The sequence below is a fragment of the Lygodium microphyllum genome, chromosome 11, assembly GCF_053477565.2.
Source record: "Lygodium microphyllum isolate KBCC chromosome 11, Lygodium_microphyllum_v1.1.10, whole genome shotgun sequence".
Taxonomy (NCBI): domain Eukaryota; kingdom Viridiplantae; phylum Streptophyta; class Polypodiopsida; order Schizaeales; family Lygodiaceae; genus Lygodium; species Lygodium microphyllum.
Genome location: NC_141145.1, coordinates 77,870,216 through 77,887,297, shown reverse-complemented (window position 1 = coordinate 77,887,297; position 17,082 = coordinate 77,870,216). Strand labels below are relative to the sequence as shown.

General features: G+C 45.7%; 1 protein-coding gene across 1 annotated transcript in view; it reads left to right on the top strand.

Moving 5' to 3' along the window:
• LOC148028992 (Peptidase M1 family protein) overlaps window positions 1-17,082 on the top strand; it is a 42,391-nt gene that overhangs the window by 2,754 nt on the left and 22,555 nt on the right. The window lies entirely within an intron of this gene.

The following is a 17,082-nucleotide window of genomic DNA, read 5'->3' as shown; positions in this document are numbered from 1 at the left end:
TGGTTGTGCTTTTCAAGAAGCACCTCATGATATATGGAATTGATTTCTTAATAGACACTGCATTTTTCTTTGTAATTGCCTTTCTTCACTATGAAGGTATCAACATCCTTTGAAATGAGCATCAAACACTGTGGATTAAAAAAGCTTTGAATCGAGTCATACCTTTAACACTCATGGTTGACAATATTGCATGTGTGTGGTGCTTGGAAATTATTATAGTAACATGGAATGGCCAGTTTTGGGTTTGGACCAAGAGGAACGATTTAAAGGGTAGAATGCTTCCAAGTTGGAGGCATTGACAGGTTAGTCTTCTCAGAAGAAGGGGAAGGACAAGAAGAAGAAGAAGTATGTCAAATTGAAAGAGGACAGAGAGAAGGAATCTTCTTGTCACATTTGTGGCAAGATAGGTCATTGGAAGAAGAAGGATTGCCTTGACAAGGATAAGGACACCAAGAAGGAGAAGGCTTCAAAGGATTCCGGAGTGGTGGTTGCTCCCTCATTAGCTGCTTTCCTCCATTTGGAGGTGGTTCATGCATCGACTCCAAAGGCTTCTGATGCTGCATTGACGGCCCCACATTCCAGAGAGTGGATTGTTGACAACAGTGCCTCTTGGCACATGACCCCTTCTTTTGTAGGTGCTACCCAGTTGCAGCCTTTGTATGGGCAAATTCTCATTGGAGATAGCTCTTCTGTTTCCATACAAGGTAGGGGTGACATGCAGTTGATTCCAAATGGATGAGGTGGTACTTGTACTTTCGAGGTGCTCTATGTGCAAGGCTTGGGTTATCTTTTGCTTTTTGTGTACAAGATTTGTGCTCTTGGCTTGTCTGTTGGTTGAGTTTGATACATATTCTTTTTGAATTCTTGATTGTGGATCGAGATAGGTGCTTTTTACAGGCTATGAGGAGAATGGAGTCTACAAGTTAAGGTCTCCTTTTGCCTTGACTTCTCTTCTTCTTACTTCATAGACACAATTCGAGCTTTGGCATGCTCGGTTTGGCTTCTTGAATTATGACTACCTTCGGAAGGGGTCTAGGGGACAGCTTGTCCAAGGTTTGCTGAACATAGTGGTGAGCCAACATCCTTGTCCACAGCCACTTGAATTGTGACTACCTTCAGAAGGTGTCTAGGGGACAACTTGTTCAAGGTTTGCTAGACATAGTGGTAAGCTAGCATCCTTGTCCGAGGCCACTTGAATTATGATTACCTTAGGAAGGCGGCTAGGGGACTTGTCCGATGTTTGCTAGACATAGTGGTGAGCCAACATCGTTGTGTATCTTGCTTTCGTGATAAACAACATTGTGATGCCTTTCTCCTAGCAAGGCTTCGAGGCAGTCTTTTTGGAGCTTGTTTCTATAGATATTTGTGGACCTATGCGGACAGAGTCCCTTAAGGTGAGTTTGTATTTCATGCTTATTGTTGACGAATTTAGCAGGATAACATGGATGTACTTCTTGATGTTGAAGTTGGAGGCCTTCTCCAACTTCAAGGATTGGTTGCTTTTTGAGGAGAACCGATCAGGCTGGAAGTTGAAGACCTTGCGGTCAGACAAGGGAGTAGAGTTCGTCTCTAATGAGCTTGTTAGATTTTGTGCAGATCGTGGTATTAACTAGGAGTTTGCAAACACACACACATCTCAAGAGAATGGCATATTGGAGCAGAAGAAGAGGAGTGTGATCGAGATGACTTGCACCATGATGGAGCATTGTCAGACACCTTAGTGTCTATGGGCCAAGGTTGTGGCTATTGCTGTCCACATCCTCAATTGGTCACCTACTTTGGCCGTGGTTGGGTTGACCCCTTGTGAGGCTTATTTTTGAGCCAAGCTAGGTGTTTCTCATTTTAGAATCTTTGGTTGTGATGCTTATGTTCAGGTCTCGAAGACTCAAAGAGACAAGTTTGAAGTGGCTTTAAAGAAACAGGTGTTTGTGGGCTATAGCCCATAGTCCCAAGGCTACTGCTTCTATGATCCTGTTAAGCGGGATGTCTACACGAGCCGTAATGTGAGATTTATGGAGGTTCCAACTTCAGAGGGAGGTGAGAAGCACCCTGTACTTGAAGATCCTGGAGATCACTGAGTGCTAGAGATTGTTTCCTTGGGGATGCCTCTTGGGGATGCTTATTCTTTAGATGAGGATTCTTCACCACCGGCCCCCCTACTTGCGACACAGCTGGTGGATGTTCGAGAGCCTTTAGCAGATAGAGAGCAATGAGGAGAGATTTGACTTCCTCCTCATTGGACCCATGATACAAGGATTGAGGTAGTCTGTGAGGAGTTGCATCTGCAGGATGGCTGTGGCATTCTTGGAGAAACCAAGCGTATTCCACTAGGCTTGTTTGTTCTAACTATTGTTTGATGACCCATCTTATGCAGGATAGGGAGCCTATTTGCGTGAAGGAGGCTTTGTAATCATTGCATTTGAAGAAGGCTATGGAGCAGGAGTTGGATGCTATTGAGCGGAATGGCACTTGGGATCTTGTGTCTCGGCCTGTTCATAGGAAGGTGATTGGTGTAAAATGGGTCTTCAAGACCAAATATCATAGTGATGGTACTGTGGTCAAACACAAGGTGTGACTTGTTGTAAAGGGTTTCGCATAGCAGCTAGGGGTGGATTTCCATGACACCTTTGCACTTGCAGTTTGGATGGCTACCATTAGAGCCGTTTTTGCCTTAGCCAGCCATAGGAGATGGCCGGTTTATCAACTTGATGTGAAGTCTACCTTACTCAATGGTGATTTGAAGGAGCAAATCTATCTTGAGCAGGCTCCTGGTTTTTCCTCATTAGATGGATAGGTATACAGGTTAAAGAAGGCTCTCTATGGCCTCAAGCAGGCTCCTTTGCTTGGAATGAGAAGATCGACTTGTTCCTCTAGTAGAGATTGTGGTATCAACGCTACACAGCCGAATTCCTAGCTCTATGTCCACATTTCAAAGGAGGCATGTGCTTTGTTTGTGGATGATTTGATTTTGACAGGTGATCATGTATAGATGGTCTTGGCAACCAAGGTAGCACTTCACGAGAAGTTCTAGGTGATGGACATGGGACTTCTCCATTTCTTCTTAGGGCATGAGATCTATCAGATTGAGTTGGGGATCTTTATCTCCTAGTAGCGGTATGTGTAGGAGCTCTTGAACCCAAAGAGGTACATTGGCAGGTTGCTTTGATGGTTTTGCGGTTCCAGGGGGGACCCTTGATTTGTGTTATGCTGTAGATTTGTTGGCCGGGCTCATGATTGAACCCAAAGAGGTAGATTGGCAAGTTGCTTTGATGGTTTTACGGTTGTTGAGGGGGACTCCTGATCTCGGGATCTTGTATCCAACAGGTACAGATGGTTGGAGAGATTCAGATTTGGTTTGGAAATGTGGACCATAGGAGGTCCATGATCGGTTATTGCTTTACCTTGGGTGTAGATATTGTTTCATGGAGCAGTAAGAAGCAACCCACAGTTGCCTTATCTTCAATTGAGGCGGAGTATCGAGCGGTGTGTTCTACCACATGCGAGAAGGTATGGCTTTGGAGGTTATTGGAGGAGCTTGGCTGCCAACCAACAGGTCCTACTGTCCTTCATTGGGACAATGAAAGTTGCATTGCCTTGGCTCGAAACCCTATGTTTCATGCTAGGACAAAGCACATTAAGATATAGTACCATTTCAATCGGGCGAAGCTTCTGGATGAGACTATTGATATGGTTTATTGCAAGACGGAGGATATCTTAGCTGATTTGTTTACGAAGGCACTCCCCCTGAGCTTTACTCTGCCAACATTCCAGATCCCTCAGCCTCATGTGGTGTCCAGGATCTGAGAGGGGGGGTTAGAGATATGGTCATTTGGTCATCCCCTTGATAGGCATGTGTCCATGCATTCAAGAGCAGTTTGTGTGTTGCTGGAGTGCCATGTGGCAGCACAGGTCAGATTTGCATATGCAGCAGTTAGACAGGCCATGTTAACAGTCGGACAGACTGATCTCAGTGATGATGTGGCAGTTTTTTTGCCATTTTTGATAGGTTCTGTGCAGTCGACCAAATCTGGCATAGGTCGGCTAGATTTGCCAGGCCAATTGCTATATTGACTGGCCCATATTTACTGCTATAAGTAGCAGATGTTCAGCACACTTTTGAACAATTTTGATGGTAGATTTCCAGGCTGAGTTTGTGGAGACTGCTGCAGACTTAGAGGTGTACAGCAGGGAACATCATCAAGGTGGAGATATGCAGACATACACACTGTGCCCATGTACATATTTGCATTCCTTATTCAGCATTCTTCATATTGCAGATTCGTGTTCTTCTCTCTCTCTCTCTCTCTCTCTCTCTCTCTCTCTCTTTGTCGGCCCAGGTGTGGAGCAATTGTGCGCTTAATTTAATGGGAAAATGAATGAGAATGAAGGAATTAATTAATGCACAACAATACTCAATCACGAATGAGAAGTAATGAATTAATGAGAGAGAGTACAATCCTCTAGGCGATCACATTGACTAATGCCACACTTGTGTAAAATGAGGCACAAAGTGTCTTTATAAATGATAAAATATGAAACCCTAACGGCTTAACCGTCATAGGAAAACCTAAAATAAACCCTAACCCTAGTGTCACTTAGTGCTAGGACACTAGGGGAAACAACTGCATCCAATGAAAGTTTAAATGGCTAGAGTGCCTAGATCATGGATCAAAGGGCATCAATGTGTAGCCCATGAGATGGCCTACAAACCCTCCTCCAGGAAATGGGTGGATTGATCTAGGAAAAATGATAGAATCCTAGAAAATTAGAAAAACATAAGGTCATGGTTGCACAAGTTCATCCAAGTGGATATAGCAACCTATGACAATAGAGAGTATGACAGATCATGAAACAAATGGAATCAAGTTCAAGGCTTGCCGAAAAGCGTGGAACTTTGGTCAAGGAAAAGGCTTTGTGAAAAGATCTACCAAGTTGCCTTTAGTAGGTACATAAGACAACTTTATTTCTCTAGTTGACATCTGCTCACGAACATAATGATAATGAACTTCTATATGCTTTGTGTGGGCATGGAACATTGGGTTGTGTGCAATGGTCAAAGCACTATGGTTGTTAGTGTAGATAAGTGTTGGAGCTGTTAGTGCCTACGAAAATTTGCAAGTAACTTGTGGAGCCAAACATACTCCATTGTGGCAGTGAACGTTGCTCTGTATTGAGCTTCACAAATGGAAGTAGCAATTGTAGTTTGTTTCTTGTTGAACTAGGAAACAAGAGATGTACCCAAGAAGAAGCAATTGTCACTATGACAGATATAAGAATATGAACATCTAGCCCAATCACTATTAGAATATCCATGCAAAGAGCATGAAGAATCAGCCTTGTAGAAAAGGCCAAGATCTTGGGTGCCTTTCAGATATCAAAAGACACGCTTCACTGCTTGCCAATGAAGTACTGAAGGGTTGTGCATATATCTACTCAACTGAGATATAGTAAATTGAAGGTCGAGCCTCATGTGACAGATAAATCAAGCATCCAATAGCTTGCTGATATAAAGTAGTATCAAAGGATTGTTGGGATAAAGGCCCTTTTTCACCTCCGTCTATAGTACACATGCATTATTTAGTTGTACATGTGAATGCACCCTTATGCGCCCTAAGTATAAATACATTTTACTCTTTGTGTACCAACGCGTTGTTGGTACATCCAAATCGAATCGTACTTTCATACACACTCTCTCTCAGTCACTCTTACTTGCCTGCTCACTCCTCGAGCTGCTGCTCACTCTAGTTGAGCTCCAACAACTAGTATGAGAGCACATGTGCGCGCTTCCCGAGACCACATGTCAGAAATTGCAGACATTGTGCGTGTTGACCTCAATCAAATTTTGGGGATTTTGCTAAATTTGTTGGAATTTCGCTCTTTCAAGTAAAATTTCTTGACATTGTACCCCGAAAAAGTGGGGCTTTTTATGCAGAATTTGGTAAATTTCTGTAGTATTTGCCCGTGTGGTGGCTGGTTTATGTATAAACAGTAGAGATTTATTACTGTTTGGGGAAGAACAGCAGTGTATTTGCTGGTTCAGCTCGTGCTTCTGCAGTTCAGTGCATTTACTCTTGTGTTCGTGATAAAAATGGCTGCAACTTCTTCCAGTTCATGCATTAAGAGTTTGATGGAAATCAAACAGTTTGATGGTCATGGCTTTGACCTTTGGAAATACCATATGCAGGGCATATTGTTCTTAAAGGATTGTGAGGATGCTTTGCAGGAAGATAAAGTCACACAAATGTTTGATGCTGATTGGGCCAGAGTTAACAAAAAGGCTGTGGCTTACATAAAGATGGGTGTCACTAATGACATTTTGACAAACATTAAAGGTTTAGATATAGGTTATGCAATATGGGAGAAGTTGAAAACTACGTATGAGATCACTACACCTGTTAATTAGGTGCATTTAATATGCAAGTTGGTGAATATGCGACTAGATGAGTCCAAGCTTGTAGCTGAGCACTTGAGTGCATTTACTGGCATTTTAAATCAGCTCAAGGATGCAAATTTGGATTTTGATGATAAGTTGAGGGCAATCTTTTTGATCATGACACTCCTTGATTCTTAGGAGACCTTGGTGGTTTCTCTTAGCAATAACCCCAATCCCTCATATCATGGTGTGAGGGTTTCAATCTTGAATGAAGAAATTAGACGTATGTCTAGTGGAGAAGGCAACAACTCAGCTTATAATGTAAGAGGCAAGGCTGAAAAGAAAATTGCAAATGCTGGACAGAGAAATGGAAGCAAGAGCAAAGGAGAGGAAAAGAGTAACATTACTTGCTATCACTGTGGTCGGAAGGGCCACAAGAAGCCTGAGTGCAGGTACTACAAGAAGGAACAAGAGAGAAAGAAGAATGCAGGAGACAAAAAGAGGAAAGAGGATAAGATAGATGTATCCAAGGCAGCCAAAGGCAAGGTATTGTTTGATGATCCGTGCCATGCAGGATGGGAACCCCATCTCCGTAAAGGAGGCTTTGCAGTCACAACATTAAGAAAGCTATGGAGTAGGAGTTGGATGCTATTGAGCAAAATGATACTTGGAATCTTGTCACTAGGCCTGTTTGTAGGACGGTGATACCTTTGCATCTACAACTTGGATGGCTACCAGTAGAGCTTTGCAAGGGGTGGATTTCCATGATAACTTTGTACCTACAGCTTGGATGGCTACCAATAGAGCTGGTGTTGCCTTAGCCAGCCATAGGAGATGGTTGGTTTATTAGCTTGATGTGAAGTTTGCCTTTCTCAATGGTGATTTGAAGGAGGAGATCTATGTTGAGCAGCCTTTTGGCTTTTCCTCATTAGATGGATAGGTGTACAAGTTGAGAAAGGCCCTTTACGACCTCAAACAGGCACTTGGAACATGAAGATAAACTCCTCAAAGGAAAGTTGGGATGTTGCTGTGCCTCTTTCGATCCCCAGTTGTATGTCCATACCTCAGTTAGAGGGCATACATTGTTCATGCTTTATGTGGATGATCTTATCTTGACAAGTGACCGTGCTAAGAAGATCAAGGTGACGAAGGAGACACTTTATGAGATGTTTAAGATGATAGATATGGGCCTTCTCCATTTCTTTTTAGGCCATGAGATTTACCAGACTCTGAGGGGGATTTTCATCTCCCAACAACGATTTGTGCAAGAGCTTTTGGCCACATTTGAGATGAAGGGATGCAAGGCCATTTCTTCTCCTATGGATCCAAATCGGAACACTATGGCCCATGCAGATTCACCGATGGTGGATGCTTTTCGCTCGAGGCAATTGATTGGGTCCTTGGTTTAGCTTCTTTACATTTGGGCTGATTTGTGCTTTCTTGTAGGTTTGTTGGCCGGGTTCATAGTGAACTGAAGAGGGTACATTGGAAGGCTGTGATGAGGATTTTGTGGTTCTTGAGGGGGACCCCCAATCTTGGTATTTCATTATCTAGGAGGTACTGGAGATTTTCTTGTGGTTCTCACAAGTTGGACAAATTCAAATTGGGTTGGAGATTTCGACCAATGGAGGTTAATGATAGGATATTGCTTGTACTTTGTGTTAGAGATCATAGCCTGATCAGGGGCAGCAGGGCAGGTTTGGTGGCAGTGTGCAGTCGGACAGGTGTGCAGTCGGACTGCACAGTCGAACTGCCACGTGGTAGTCCGACCAGTGCAGTCAGTCGGCTGCATTTAATGCAGCCGACAGGCTATTTTCTGGCGCCCTGTTTTGTCCAGTTTTCAGCTATAAATACCCGACATCTTCAGCAGTCTCCTACACTTCTCTGCTCGCAGATTACAGACCGGTGACATGCGCAGATTCCGTCTCTGTTCGCAGATTTCAGACAGGAGACAGTGCAGACTGCAGCGGACTTCGAGGTGAACAGCAGGTTGCATCGTCGAGGTGGAGACACGCAGTCCAGCGCACTGCGCCCGTGTATATATCTATATATCTGCATATCTTTGTATTCAGCACTCTTTATACAGCAGATCTTCATCTTCCACTGTCTCTTTATCTCTCTTCTCTCTCTACGTTCTCTCTCTCTTAGTCCTACGCTTCCGCACCGCTGCACTCTGACATGGTATCAGAGCAGTGTTTGAGGGCTGACTGAGCGCAGAATCAACCTGAAGAGGAGTTTCCATCGCGACACAAATTTGCGTTTTTTGCGTTTAAGGGCAGACAGGAGGGCTGTGCCTTGGAACAAGACTGAAACGAGTGTGGGCGCACAGGAAAGGAGTACAGGTGGTGGATTTGCTGCTGTTTACTGCTGTTTGACGCGGAGGAAGTTTGAGTTTTGAGCCTACAAGTGCAGGTTTTGCTTTTTTATCGCCTCCGGCGGGCGAAGAAGGTTCAGGACGCGGAAGAGCCTTAGCAGGCTGAGTTTTCCCAGTCAGAGGGGACTGCTTTTGCGTTTGTGAAGGCATTGCAGGTGAAGATGTCTACAGAGATTGACTTGGAGTTCCAGGCGATTATGGACCGGAAGGTGCCTGTCTTACCAGCTCTTCCTGCAGATCAGAAGCTCGACGGCGACAACTACCGCATTTGGCGTGTCATGATGTTGGCCATCCTTGAGTCCTATGATTTGGCGGAGTTGGTACAGGAGGAGATTGACCGGCCTTCGGTAAGAGATGAGTCCAAACTCTCTTCCGATGCTCGTGCGGAGTTGGCCAAGGCTCAGTCTCATTGGGACAAACTGAATGCCAGGATTCGTTCCTTTCTTTTTCTATCATGTACTACAGCTGTGATCGCTCACATCGAGTACTTGACGGTGGCTCGGGAGATATGGCTGGAGCTTGATCAGATGTACAATCGGATGACCCTCATGAAGCGGGTTTCTTTGGAGGTACAAATGCGGACCTTGTCCGTAAATAAGTCTTCTTCGCTACCGGAGCACATTAACAAGCTAAGGCAGCTTCAGATGCAGGTTTAGAATGCGGGGAAGCCGATTTTCTCCAAAGACATGGCGATCACACTATTGTCCCAGTTGCCGCCACGATTCGGTACATTTTACTCTGCCCTTATTGCTTCGAGGCGAGAGTCTACTCTTCGGTGGGAAGAGTTGGTTCCTATGGTCTTGGACCAAGAGGAACAGTTAAAGGGACAGAATGCTTTCAAGTCGGAGGCGCTGACCGGTCAAGCCTCTCAGAAGAAGGGGAAGGACCAAAAGAAGAAGAAGTGGGATAACAAGTCCAAGAAGGACAAGGAGAAGGACAAGGACAAAGACTCCACATGCCATATTTGTGGAAAGACTGGCCATTGGAAGAAGGATTGCCCTGATAAAGACACGAAGGACACGAAGAAGAAGGACACCAAGGATTCTGGAGCGGTGGCTGCACCCTCATCAACTGCATTTCTTCATCTAGCTGTCATTGAGGACGCTTCACCGAATGCTTCTGATGCTGGGATGACGGCTCCCTAGGCTCGAGAGTGGATCGTTTATAGTGGTGCTTCACGGCACATGACTCCTTCATCAGATGGTGTTGCCTAGTTGCGACCCTCGCGTGGGCAGATTCTCATTGGAGACAGCTCTTCAGTATCTATTGCAGGTCGGGGTAAGATGCAGCTTATTCCCGATGGACGAGGTGGTACCCATACCTCAGAGGTTTTGCATGTACCAGGATTAGGGTACCATCTTCTTTCAGTTCATAAGATTTGCTCCCTTGGTCTTTTGGTGGAGTTTGACAGTACTACAGTGCGAGTCCTTGATCGTGGATCGAGGAAGGTTCTCTCATCCGGATATGAGGAGAACGGCATTTACAAACTGAAGTCTTCCACCGCCCTCTCTACTCTTCTTCTTACCTCTCAGTCACAGTCAGAGTTATGGCATGCTCGGTTTGGTCACCTGAACTATGACTATCTTCGGAGGGCGTCACGTGGACAGCTTGTTCGAGGGTTGCCGGATATAGTGGTGAGCCAGCAGCCGTGTGTCTCCTGCATTCGGGGGCAGTAGCATAGGGATGCCATTCCCCACACAGCTTCACGGCGGTCTACTTCACCGATGGAGCTAGTATCTACGGATCTATGTGGCTCTATGAGGAATGAGTCCTTGCGTGGGAGCTCGTACTTCATTCTGATCGTGATGACTACAACAGGATGACATGGGCCTATTTTTTGGCATTAAAGTCAGAAGCTTTCTCACACTTCAAGGATTGGCTTCTCTTTGAGGAGAACCGATCGGGCCGGAAGTTGAAGACCTTGCGATCCGACAAGGGAGGTGAATTTGTTTCTAATGAGTTTGCTTGGTTTTGTGCAGATAGAGGAATTCACCAGGAGTTTGCCAATACCAACACTCCTCAAGAAAATGGCATTCTTGAACGGAAGAACCGCAGTGTGATCGAGATGGCGCGCACCATGATGGAGCATCGACAGACCCCTCAGGTTTTGTGGGCCGAGGCTGTGGCTACTGCAGTCCACATCCTTAATCGATCCCCTACTTCGGCCGTGGAAGGGATGACCCCGTTTGAGGCTTATTTTGGGAGGAAGCTAGATGTTTCTTACTTCCGGGTCTTTGGGTGTGATGCCTATGTTCACATTCCCAAGGCTCATCGTGATAAATTTGAAGCAGCTTCCCGCAAACAGGTATTTGTTGGCTACAGCTCCCAGTCCCAAGGCTATCGACTGTATGATCCCGTCAAGCGGGATGTGTACACTAGTCGTGATGTGCGGTTTGTGGAGGTTCCGACTACATCAACGGGTGAGGAGCATCCCGTTCTTGGAGATCTAGGGGAGAGTTGGGCTCCTTCTACAGTTCCACTGGAGCCCGTGCCTTTTGATTATGATTCTGTTTCTGACATAGAGTCTACTGCACCACCGGTCACCTCAGAGGAGTTACCACCGGTGGATATTTCAGAGTCTTCTGCTGATGGAGAAAGACGAGGGGAGGTTCGGCCTCCTTCTCGCTGGGCTCGTGACACACTTCGTGATTCAGGGATCGAGGGGGTTCCTGAGGAGTGGGGACCGCAGGATGGTCCGCGGCGGTCATGGCGGCACCAGGCACATTCTACGGAGCTTGTTTGCTCCAACTATTGTTTGATGACCCGTGTTATGCAGGATCGAGAGCCCACCTCCGTGAAGGAGGCTTTACAGTCCGCACCATGGAAAAAAGCTATGGAAGCCGAGTTGGAGGCTATTGAGAGGAATGGCACTTGGTCACTCGTGCCCCGCCCCCCGAAGAAGAAGGTGATTGGAGTCAAGTGGTTCTTCAAGACCAAATACCTTAGCGATGGTTCTTTGGATAAGCACAAGGCTCGCCTTGTTGCTAAAGGTTTTGCTCAGCGCCCAGGGATTGACTGTCATGATACTTTTGCCCCCACAGCTCGTATGGCGACCATTAGAGCTGTTCTTGCTTTGGCTGGCCATACGAGATGGCCTGTTTACCAGTTGGATGTGAAGTCGACCTTCCTGAATGGTGATTTGAAGGAGGAGATCTATGTTGAGCAGCCTTCTGGCTTTGGATCTTCAGATGGGAAAGTCTAGAGGTTGAAGGCGGCCTTGTATGGCCTCAAGCAGGCTCCGCGTGCATGGAACGAGAAGATTGATTCGTTCCTCCAATCTCAGTTGGGATATCGGCGGTCCAAGGCTGATCCGCAGCTGTATGTTCACACTTCCGAGGATGGTTGTGTGCTTTTTGTCTTATATGTTGATGATTTGATTGTCACAGGTGATGATGCACAGCAGGTCCAAGAGACGAAGTCAGCTTTACATCGGACGTTCGAGATGACAGACTTGGGTCTACTCCATTTCTTTTTGGGCCATGAGATTTATCAGTCTCAGAGGGGGATCTTTCTCTCTCAACAGAGATATGTACAGGAGCTCTTGGTGTCCTTTGAGATGGAGGATTGTCGGGCCCTATCTACTCCTGTGGATCCGAACTGGAAGGCCACTTCCCATTCAGCTTCTCCTTTGGCGGTTGCGTCCCGCTATCATCAGTTGATTGGGTCCTTGATTTGGCTTCTCAACACTAGGGTTGATCTATGTTTTGCTGTTGGGCTCTTGGCAGGGTTCATGAGTGAACCTAAGACGGTGCATTGGCAGGCTGCTCAGAGGATACTTCGGTATTTGAGGGGGACGTCTGATTTAGGGATTCATTACCCCGCAGGCACAGATGGTTCAGATCTTGTACTTGCAGGTTGGAGCGACTCGGATTGGGCCGGTGATGTGGACCACAGGCGGTCTACTACAGGTTACTGTTTTACCTTGGGTGCAGGTGTTATTTCCTGGAGTAGCAAGAAGCAGCCCACGGGAGCCCTTTCGTCTACTGAGGCGGAGTATCGGGCTGCGTCTTCCACCACATGTGAGGCTGTGTGGCTTCGGAGATTATTGGAGGAGATTGGGTGCCCCTAGACTCGTCCTACTTTGCTGCGATGTGACAATGAGAGTTGCATTGCCTTGGCAAGGAACCCTGTTTTTCATGCCCGGACGAAGCACATCGAGATCCAGTACCACTTCATACGAGAGAAGCTTCTGGATGAGACCATCATTGTGGAGTACTGCAAGACGGAGGACAATCTTGCGGATTTGTTTAGGAAGGCACTTCCCCAGGCTCTACTTCGGAGACATTCCAGATCCCTCAGGCTTCTCCCCTGCCCAGGCTCTGAGAGGGGGTGTTAGAGATCATAGCCTGATCAGGGGCAGCAGGGCAGGTTTGGTGGCAGTGTGCAGTCGGATTGCACAGTGGGACTGCCACGTGGCAGTCCGACCAGTGTAGTCAGTCAGCTGCAGCCGACAGGCTATTTTCTGGCGCCCTGTTTTGTCCAGTTTTCGGCTATAAATACCCGACATCTTCAGCAGTCTCCTACACTTCTCTACTCGCAGATTACAGACCGGTGACACGCGCAGATTCCGTCTCTGTTCGCAGATTTCAGACAGGAGACAGTGCAGACTGCAGCGGACTTCGAGGTGAACAGCAGGTTGCATCGTCGAGGTGGAGACACGCAGTCCAGCGCACTGTGCCCGTGTATATATCTGCATATCTTTGTATTCAGCACTCTTTATACAACAGATCTTCATCTTCCACTGTCTCTTTATCTCTCTTCTCTCTCTGCGTTCTCTCTCTCTCAGTCCTACGCTTCCGCACCGCTGCACTCTGACACTTTGGATGCAAGTGTTATCTCGTGGAGTGGCAAGAAGTAGCCACTGTTGCCCTTTCTTCCATAGAGGCGGGAGTATAGAGCAGCATCTTCTACCACGTGTGAGTCAGTGTGGCTTCGGAGGTTACTAGGAGAACTTGGTTGCCCTTAGACAGGTCCTACGACCCTTCATTGCAACAATGAGGGTTGCATTGCTTTGGCACGGAACGTAGTGTTTCATGCTAGGTCAAAGCATGTTGAGATTCAGTAACATTTCATTCAAAAGAAAATCTAGCAGTTTTGTTTTCGAAGGTGCTTCCTTAGGTTGTTCTTCGACAACACTCTAGATCCCTGACCCTTATGCGGCATCTAGGATATGAGAGGGGGTGTTAGCGATTAGTCATCTCTTGGACTAACCAGGATACAGTTGGTGCAGTTAGTTTTGTTGGAGGGACTTATGCATTTCTTGTCGGTTATTTGGGCATTCTTTTCAGCAGTTGCCAATGTCTAGGCAGGTTTGGCAGGCAGTTCAGTGCCATGCGGGCAGGCTGGGCAGATCACATTTTTTGCAGCATTGACAATGGCTAGTTTAGTGGTGGTTTTAGCCAGATTTAGCAGGTTGGCCAGATCTGGCAGCAGTCGGCTAGATTTGTCTGGCCAACCTGCCATATTTTATGCCTTCTTTTGTGCTATTTATAGCACCACATCAGCCTGCCTTCCTCGCTTTTGTTTTCAGGTTCTAGTGAGACAGATCCAGCTCGAGGGGATACACCGACAGCCCTTGTACATCTGCCCTCTTCGTTTCAGCATTTGTTGATTGCAGATCTTTGCATTCTTTTGTCTCTTTTCTCTCCCCCTTTCTCTCGTGTTCATTGTCTTTCAGTCTTGTCCATACTCTTTTGCATGTGTTGCACTTTGACTAATCCTTTTTACAGTGGCTTGTCTTACCACAAATGTGGCAAGTACTCCTTACCCTTCGTGTTCTTGTCTTCCTTCATTTACTTTTGCTTCCCCTTCTTTTGGGAAGCATAATGGGTAAGAGCATCAAATTTTTGGAAATTAATCTTTTTTACAGTGGCTTGTCTTACCACTAATGTGGCAAGTACTCCTTATCCTTCATGTTCTTGTCTTCTTTCATTTGCTTTTGCTTCCCTTTCTTTTGGGAAGCATGATGTGTAAGAGCTTCAAATTTATATCCTTCAATTGTTTCTCTCAGTCCAAGACCATTGGAACCAACTCCTCCCATTTAAGGGTCTCAGTCGCCCTAAAGCAATCAAAGCGGAGTAGAGTGCATAATGCATTGAATTGAGGGGGCAGTTGCGATAACAAAGTAATCACTATATCCTTGGAGGTGATAAGTTTGCTAGCATTTTGAACCCAATCCATAGCTATTAGGCTTGTTCACATTCTCTTGCATGGAAGTGGACTTGCGTGGATTCAAAGTCGGCATTTGCACCTCCAAAGAGACCCTCTTTATGCTAGTCATCCTGTTGTAGAGCTGATCTAGTTCGAGCCATATCTCTTGAGCTTTAATAAAATGCTCAATATGGGTTATCAAGGCTGGAGCACATAAAAGAAATAAGTGTGCATGGATCTTCACCAACTCTAGTTTCTTTGAAGAAGAAAGCTTGAAAAGTTCTTGGACTGATGGACACTCAATTGCCTCCATTATGAGCTCTGCCAAATCATAAGACTCCAAGATGGCAAGCATCATCACCCGCTGAACGCACTAGTTCTCCCCATCTAGCATTTGATCTTGTGGAAAAGCTATTAACACGGGGACCTTTCGGTCCATAATCACTTGAAACTCCACATTGATGTTTGATGACATGGCTCTTGAATAACCTGCACAAAACAAAGGGAGTCCTCTCTGACTGTGAAAAGGCTGCTTGCTAGGGCTTCCTCTTGTCCTCCTTCACACTTGAATTGCGAGAGGCGATTAAGAATCAAAACTTGTTGTATAAGGTCTAAAAATGCAGCCTTTTCTTCTCCTTGACAGCAAAATGTGCACAAAAACAGCAAACTCCCTTCCTTTCCCTCATGTTTCCGCTTGCTTCAGCCTTGTGTCGATGCGCAACCCTCTTGCTCGTGCTCAAATACTGAAAACACAACTTTGGTGTCACGCTAAAACCTATTCTCACATCTGCCCATGGTCAATTAGTCCTTTTACATTGCGTTGATACCATGCCAAAGTGCAGGGAATGCAGAGCGTATGAACAGATTGAAAGAAGTGAATATATGAGAGAGAGAGAGAGAGAAGGGGGGGGGTTAGCTAGGTATGAAGAAATGCTCTGAACACAGAAAATAGAGAAAATCGTATGATAAAGCACAAACTGAACACACAGAACACTATTAGGGTTAGGGTAACTTAGAGACAACGAACAGAGTGAAAGAAAGAAGTGAATGACTGCTGAATACACAATGCTCATGCAGCAAACAAACCATGCAGGAAATGAATGCTGAACCTCAAACTCTCATGTCTCATGGATTGAGGTACAGATATTGAGCTGGAGTGTTTGTTTTACTCTTGAATGGATCCTGAAACGCAGATGGTAGCCTCTAAAGGTGTTAGAAACCAGCAAATGCAACTGAGACAGTCGGATCTGATGCCAAACAGGCAGAAGAGAGAGTATGCTGAAAACGAAGCTGTCAATAGAGAGAAGACAGCAAATGCAGGCAGCTGAGATGATAGTGATAGTTGGGAGAGTGACGTCGATGGCTGGGCGGAAGCTGGAACCTGTATATGCAGCAGTAGGGCTGATTTGGCAGGCTGTACGACAGGAGTGGAGTGATCAGCAACAGTCGTCTGACTGACAGCAGCAAAGAGAGGGCTGGAAACAGTCACGAAGAGTGTGGAATGGTTGGACAGCAGGCGCTTGATGATGGAGGGTCCCCTATTCCACTTTCACTTACATCTACATCTATCTCTTTCTCTCTACCTCTACTTTACCTCTCCCTCTTTCTCTTCCTCTCCTCCTTTCTCCTTCCCTTCATCCATGTCAAGCCTATACTTCCATCTCTTCTCTCTCTTTCCTTTCTACCTCTATCTCTACCTATAGCCCTACCTTTACTCATTCAATGTCTCTTTACCACAATGCCTAGACCTCTTCATGAAGCTTTTTGGATTCTACTGTACAAACCTTGAGAATGCCTTGAGCAAGTCCAATTGCTATTGATGGAATTGCAAGTTTTGTGGAAAGTCTTGCACAAGAAGTGCAACTAGGCTTCTTATTCACTTGTCCAAGATGGGTGGACAAATTGGCCCATGTCTTGAAATCCCTCAAGAAATAGCTAGTGAGATAAGGAAGTACTCTCCCAGGTCCAATTAAAGTGGCAATGTATCTTCAAGCATGGCTGAGGCTCAAGAGAAGGTTCAACCTTGACCTAAAAGTTGAAAATTGCCTTTTCATATGACACTTTTTGAAATAAAACATGACTTAGAATTGGATTCTTATAGCCTTGTAACTGTATTCTTGTTCATGATACGACCCTTGGACTTGGATGCTTATATTGTGTCTTGTAACTATTTTCTAGTTCATGA